This window comes from Ixodes scapularis, unplaced genomic scaffold (genome assembly GCF_016920785.2).
Source record: "Ixodes scapularis isolate PalLabHiFi unplaced genomic scaffold, ASM1692078v2 PGA_scaffold24__2_contigs__length_7659602, whole genome shotgun sequence".
Classification (NCBI taxonomy): Eukaryota; Metazoa; Arthropoda; class Arachnida; order Ixodida; family Ixodidae; genus Ixodes; species Ixodes scapularis.
This window is the reverse complement of record NW_024609851.1, coordinates 649604-656604: the sequence shown is the minus strand read 5'-3', so window position 1 is coordinate 656604 and position 7001 is coordinate 649604. Positions and strand designations below refer to the sequence as shown.

Here is a 7001-nt window from a genome sequence, read left to right as displayed (position 1 = left end):
CTGGCGGCGGCACAGCGACAGCGCGGGAAGAAGGCAGCTTGTCGAAGACCTGCTGACCCTCTATTCCGAAGCAGTGGCGAAGCATGTATCGGCGGCGTTCCACGGGCAGTGCATGGGCAACATATGCACCCATGTAACATTCGAACAGCGAAAGCCATCGCTCTCAGGGAATTTCCGGAGTCCCTGGTTTCTCCAAGAAGTATGGAGGCGGCTTGAGTCTGAATCCCTCCATCCTCGTCCGCCAGAAAGGATGTGGTGCCTGGATACCCGAAACGAACGACCACACTTGAGCGCAGCTGCCCCGAGACACTACCTTTAATCTTTTTCGTAGAGAAGAGGAAGTAGAAAGGGCAAAGAACAGAAGACGTAGTGACCGGAAAGTAATTAATTAGAAGATACAACACATGTCCTTCAGGACATGGATGGTGGCCTTAGCAAAGTTGTTTGTGCTGTGCCACCCACGTGGTGATGTTAACGCAGGAAATCAACACCCACTCCTCCCGTCTCCCAAGGAAGGCCTTCACTTGTGCCACGAAGGCCTGGTGCCGTTTACGCTACAGCTGGGCCGCTGCAGCTTCCAGCTTCTCTTCACTGTCGGCATACATCTTCGGTTGGTCATTGCACCTGAGAATCCTCTAATAGAGATTCAGCCAGCACCTGCCATCCTCCCACAAAAACATTAAAATGAAAATGTCACCCTGCTGGCGCGACCCATGTTTAGATGCGTTGCTAGACCCGATATCACCTTCTTCCCCGTGTCAATGCACGCTTCAGAAACCTAGAATGTTTGTGAAAGTGCCCCCATAACAAAACTTGCCTCTTGGAAGAGCGACATCAATTGACGCCTCTGGTCCTTCTTGATGCGGTTCCGAGCTGCCTTCAACAAGCGCCACTCCACCTGTGCCACGAAAAAATGGCGGAGAAGCTGCTCTTCTGTGGGCCACGTCTCCTGCACCACAGCCTTCTCCGCACGGGAGTTGTCTGTTATGACCATGTTTGGTGCCTGGGAAACGATATGTGGCCGACCATGAGACACAATGCTAACAACTGGAGAATCATTCTTATTAAATGCCGTATGTTTTTACCCATGGGAATTATTTTACACTTCCTCCAGATGTCCGACTGGTAACGATTACTTATGCCCCAAATACCAACTTGCGGGAACTAACATTTTTCACTTTGGTGCTGCCAGCATTTTCCTGTACTGCAACATTTCCTTCCATTCTCTTATTCCTAATCTAGGCTTTGCCGCTTGCACTGAAGCCACGGAGCCATGGTTTTTGTTAGTTTGTTCACTGCTTGGAGACGACAACAAAAATGATTCTTGAAACATGAAGCTGCCATGTCTTTTAGCTTTCGCTAAGTGTGTACTAAATAAAGAATGCTATAGTTTATCTTTCTTTCCTAGTCACCGATTGGCCCCCAAAGCAAAGTGGGTGGGTGTCACAGAGGAGTTTGAAAGTCAAGTACCCCTCAATGCTCTGCTCGTTGTGGACGAGCACTGTGACGGGGATGGCGTCAGCCATCGTTCCCACGAGTACCACCGTGACGGTGCGCTTGGTGATGTCACAAGAGGACGAAGAGCCTATAAATACAATGTCCTTTGCCACGTCCAGTGCCTGGGCCCAATGCATCATGGGGGTCACCGCCAGAACTGCCCAGCAAGTGCTGCTGTCGCTCCTTCTTGCCTCAATCTAGTACCTGGAAATTATTTTGTGAGGAGCCAAGGTGGCTCCTTTTGTGCACCTTTTTAGGCACTCAATACCTGAAAATTTGCTCCTGCATACTATAAAATATTTTAAAATAAAGAAGTTTGGTTATTGCTGGAAAAGATGGCTACGGAACTGTGCATGAAAGCTACCATGGCTATTATGTACTTCGAATGTAGGCAACAGCTTTTCGCGTGACATGCAATTTATGTAAACTTGAGAGACGATTGTTGGTTAGAGTTGTCCTCTAAATACTTGGTCTGGCTTGAGCGACAAAGAGCAACCGACATTGACCAACCTCAAGTGCGGTAAGAGTATCTTTGGCAGAGCTGCAATCTCTTGTTTTTACTTCGTGAGCTCAGGGAGCTTCAAAGTCTGCCAAAGGAACTTCTGTGAATGCTGCCCGTACTTGAAGTTCGTCATTGTAGATCGTTCCTTGTTGCTCAAATAAGACTATATTTGGCATGTCTAACGTCGTGGCCCAAACTCATACATTGACAGAATATTTCTTGTCGCAAAGTGGCAGGAGTCATGACTGGGGCATATCACTGTGGTAAGTTGTGGCATACCTTGAGCTGCATAGCGGGGTGTTTTCTCCTCCAGCTTGAATTGCAGGTCATTGGCATCACCGGCAAAGCACATGTTCCTTCATACGCGGTGCCAGTGCTGCGCAGTCCTCGCCATGGCGTTCAGGGGACCCTCCTCTAGGCACAGCTTTCTCTCGTGCAGCCTGCGAGCCTCGCCGACAGTCATCCCATTGCTGAAATAGCGCAGGAAGGTTTCCTTTGTAGTGCTTGTGCCACAAAGGAGGCGAAGGGCATCGGCTAACTGCGTGCTGTGTGTGTGCCTAGAGTTGATCCGAATTACAGCGACTAAGAGCACATCCCTGCTCTGGTTGGCATCGTTTTTGTTTGTGTCCTTGTTGCGCTTAATCTTGACGTCAAGCTTGGCACGCATGCGGCATTGGAGCGGTCAGAGACCTTGTTGCGCTTGTGGTGCGGGCAGCGCCAAACCTTGTGGAAGCCCATTCTGCAAATTGAACAAGGTCAACAAGATCAGCGAGAGTACTCCAAGCACCGTAGAGAAGTTGATTCCTAATGTGCAAATCGCTCCATGCCACAGAGAGAATTGGTAGCTACAGGCAACTGTAATGATGAGGTAAGCAGCCGAATTAATGCCAAAGGAAAAACGTGTCTATTCAGGAAGCCATACCTTATATGCCCACACAAGGACACCATGTTGCCAACCGAGCATCTGAAACCGAAACTAAACAACGCACTATAATTCCCGCGTTACACAACTTGTTCCCTTCCTTGAATTTGTTTGGGTGAGCATTGGTTAGTAGATTATCTGGTTAGTGAATTTTTAATAACGATTTGTATATACATATGTACATCATAAAATTTTTATAAACAACAACATTATACAATTTAACAGTACATTTGTCGTCTACAACTGAAAGCTCACAAATACAATGGGAGACAGCACAAAACACGAACGGAGCACTCGACATTGTCCCGGAACCTAACAGGTGGACCCCTGTCCATGTGGTGTAGCACTTGACGCGTTTGTCTATTTTGTTCAGGTGGTGTAGCTTGCTGGCATGGCACACTCTTCGTGTAACGTAGCTTGCTTGCAAGGCACAGGCTCTTCATGTGGCAGAGTTTGCTGGCACGGCACAGGCTCTTCGCATGGCTTAGTTTGCTGGCACAGCACAGGCTCCTCAGGCAGCTCAGGTTCCTGGGACGGCACACACTCTTCGGGTGGCAGAAGTTGTACTTCCAACTGAGATGAAGCACTGCCAGCCGGTGCTACGACTGAGCTACCACCGCGGGCACCCATGTGTCACTCTGCTGAACGCAATCCTGGTCAGCCGCAAGTGCAGGCACCTTGCACAACTTGGAGGCATTCCAAGTATGTCCGTCGTCGAGAAGAAAGCTCGACAGGCTACGCTGCTTGACGACCTTCTTTGGATGACTGAAAACATGATCACTCTTGAAGGATCCTGATGGCTTCTTAACTCGCACTTGGTCTCCTACAGCAACCTTTGTGTTCTTTGCTACTCTCCTTTTGTTGGCGTACCTTTTGCTGTAGAGCTGGTGACACTTCACTAGCTGTCTTAATTTCGTCAGATCTCTTGCTGGTTCCTCCTCAAGTAACGGTGATCGGAAGTCCACGACGTTCAGCCGAGTTCTTGGCTAATGTCCATAAAGGTGAACAGCAGGGCGATTCCTGTTATAGCATGCAGAGTGCATCTGTAGATTTTGAGGTACTCGGTGATAGCCAGTCGAGCGGTCGACGTTTCAACTGTGATTGAAACATTCACATTGCTTGAGGATAGTAAACTGATAAATGTGAGAGCCGAATGGACCATTCTTGAAGAAAGCGCACAAACTCCTTGGACGTGAATTGTGGACTGTTATCACAAACTTTCTCGTCGGAGTAGCCTTCTCTCGCGAACATGAGCAAAAACTTTGTTACAGTCCTTGCAGTTACTTCCGAGCAGAAATAGACTTCCGGCCATTTGGAGGGGTAGTCGATCAAAGTAATTATGAACCGGCAGTTTTGAGGGGCTCTTTCCAGGGGACCAACTATGTATATTGCAATCTTCTGCCATGGTTGTTTCGGAAGCTCAACCGGTTGCATTTGAGCAGTTGATGTCTTGACTGACTTGTTGGCTTCCTGGCAAGTATTACAGCTCTTGATTGCCGCCTTAACTTGGTGATCCATTCCTTGGCGATTCATTCCCGGCCACCATAAATGTTCGTGAAGCCTTGCCTTAATGCGAACAATTCCTCGGTGTCTTTCATATGCCATAGCAAAAAGCTGGGCTGACAGACGAGGGAACAGCCAAACTCTCTGCTCATAGTAGGACTTCCTCTATCACGGACAGTTCTTCTCAAATTTTGAAAAACAACAACAGATATTCAAGAAGGTCTGTGTGGAGGCCAAGAACCGGTAACGTGGGACTTCACTTGAATCACAACAGCGCCACTGAGAAATGCTTGTTGGAATATATTCATGGTCACGCATGTAGGCTCGATGAAGCAGGGTAACACTCTGCTGGTGACTTCGAGGAACACGCTTCTGGTGACTTCACGCAACATGCTCTGAACGTGAAGACTGAAGGCGGCTCGGGATACTTGGTATGGCACGCCGACGCTGGTTGTATGGACGTGGAAGATTTTCTCATTTCTTCGGCCGCATGTTTTTGTTCAAGAGCTATATGGACTGCGGTAGAAAACGGTAGCGAAGAGCCTTCCAGCAAAAGACGTTCACGGACGCAGTTAGAAGACACGCCGGTCATAAACTGGTCTCGTAGTGCCTCTTGTGACGCGAAACACCAGGGCGTTACAAGCTCACATAACACAAATAAAATCAAAACTCTTCATTTTTCTCCATTTGGAGAGAGAAAACAGAGAAAAAAGCAACAGAACAGTTGCTTGACTGGTCTCCATTTCCACTCAGCAGTAGCAGAGACAGCACACAAAACAGTTAACACACAAAAAGAAATAATATATGTAATTATTTGTTTGAAATAATAACAGCAATGAAAAAGAAAATGACCACATGTCATGCACCTACGCTAACATTGGAGGCTCAATAAAAAATGAAAGCGAATATTTATTTTCCATAGACAATAGTTCTATGATTAATTCCCTCAAACAATTGAAGATACGGAGAAGAGTATTTAGCAACATCTGATTTTCATAATTTGTTCTGGAGTGCGGCATAACCACATATCTGCGCAGCGTGCATCATGAATCGTGCCTTGAATTATTGACAGAAAAATGTTTTCTTTGTGATGAAAAGACTTTGTAGGTAATGCAAAGCTTATAAATATATATAATTTGGAGTTTGTACAATATGAAGATTTTTAAACAACGTTTCGTATGAGCATCGCATGCAGTATGGCATAGAATACACACAATTTTTTTTGCAGATTTAGTATCTGCTTAAGATTTGTGGACGTTGTATTCTCCCAAACCGAAAAGCAGCAATTATAGTTCAGGTAAAATAGAGAATGATATATAAGAAGCATTGCTGATGTTGCGAGTATAAGATGATATATGTACATAACACCTACGACCTTTGAGTGTTTTCTGACATGAATAATGTACCGTTTCATCCCATAGCATGTATTGATTAAATATTACACAAAAAACTCTAACACTTTCGACCTTATATTATGGGTACAGAGGGAGAAAGTAGAGGTATGAAAGCAATTTGTATTTCTTGCTCTAAAAAGAATGGCTTTATTTTTACCACGTTTAATTTGTAAGAAATTATACCCTGTCCAAGTATCTAATTTATCTAGAAATTTATTCGCCGTACTTGTGATCTGCTCAGTGTTCGTACCTGAAAAAAATACACTCGTATCATTCGCATAGATAATAAAACGTACATTCTAATCAATATCTACTATGTCATTGACATACAAGATAAAGAAAAGTGGTCCTAAAATACTAGCGGCACTTTAGCTGTTAATGGCTGCAATTGAAATCGCTTTTTATGTATTTCAACGCACTGGTAGTGACACTGAACATGACTTGTAACTATAGTTAAGGCTCCACCACATACACCATACATATAAGCTTTTGGAGCGAAGCATTATGCTTGAGGCGGTCAAAACCCTCTGAAAAGTCTATAAATACTGCAAGTGTTAACAGCTTATTTTCTATAATGCTCAAGACTAACTCCTTTTGCTTTAATAATGCAAGTTCTGTAGATCTACTTTTTCTAGATCCATGTTCACAGTTGGTAAGAATAGAATATTTCTCAAAAACACTATACAAGCAGTTATGTATAACCTTTTCTAGTCATTTAGAAAATACTGGTAGAACGGAGCTATTCAGGCAGCCATAGGTCGACTATATTCTGATACCTTCTGAACCTTACAGGCATACCGTGAGTCGGCGCATCAAGTGCAAGATTGGATCCGCAGATTCACGTCGAGTTGAGCCAGGCGATTTTATGTCATCGAGATAGCTGCTGACACCTGACCGTCATCAGGCTCGCACGCCTCCCCCTTTGGTCACCCCATTTCCGGACACTTGGACTGATCCCACTGACTTCCTACTAGCGCTTACAAATAACCGTGCTGCCCGCTGTAGCCCACTTCTTGAACGATCCAGGCATCCACAGGTCGACTATCTTCTGATACATTCTAAACGTTACAGGCATACCGTGAGTCGGCGCATGAAGTGCAAGATTGGATCCGCAGATTTTACGTCGAGCTGAGCCGGGCGATTTTATGTCATCGAGATAGCTGCTGACACCTGACCGTCATCA

At 45.5% G+C, this 7001-nt stretch overlaps 1 pseudogene; it reads right to left on the bottom strand.

Annotated features, from left to right (window-relative positions):
* Window positions 1-431: 431 nt before the first annotated feature.
* Window positions 432-2737, bottom strand: LOC120841267 (annotated as a pseudogene).
* Between the last annotated feature and the right edge of the window lie 4264 nt (window positions 2738-7001).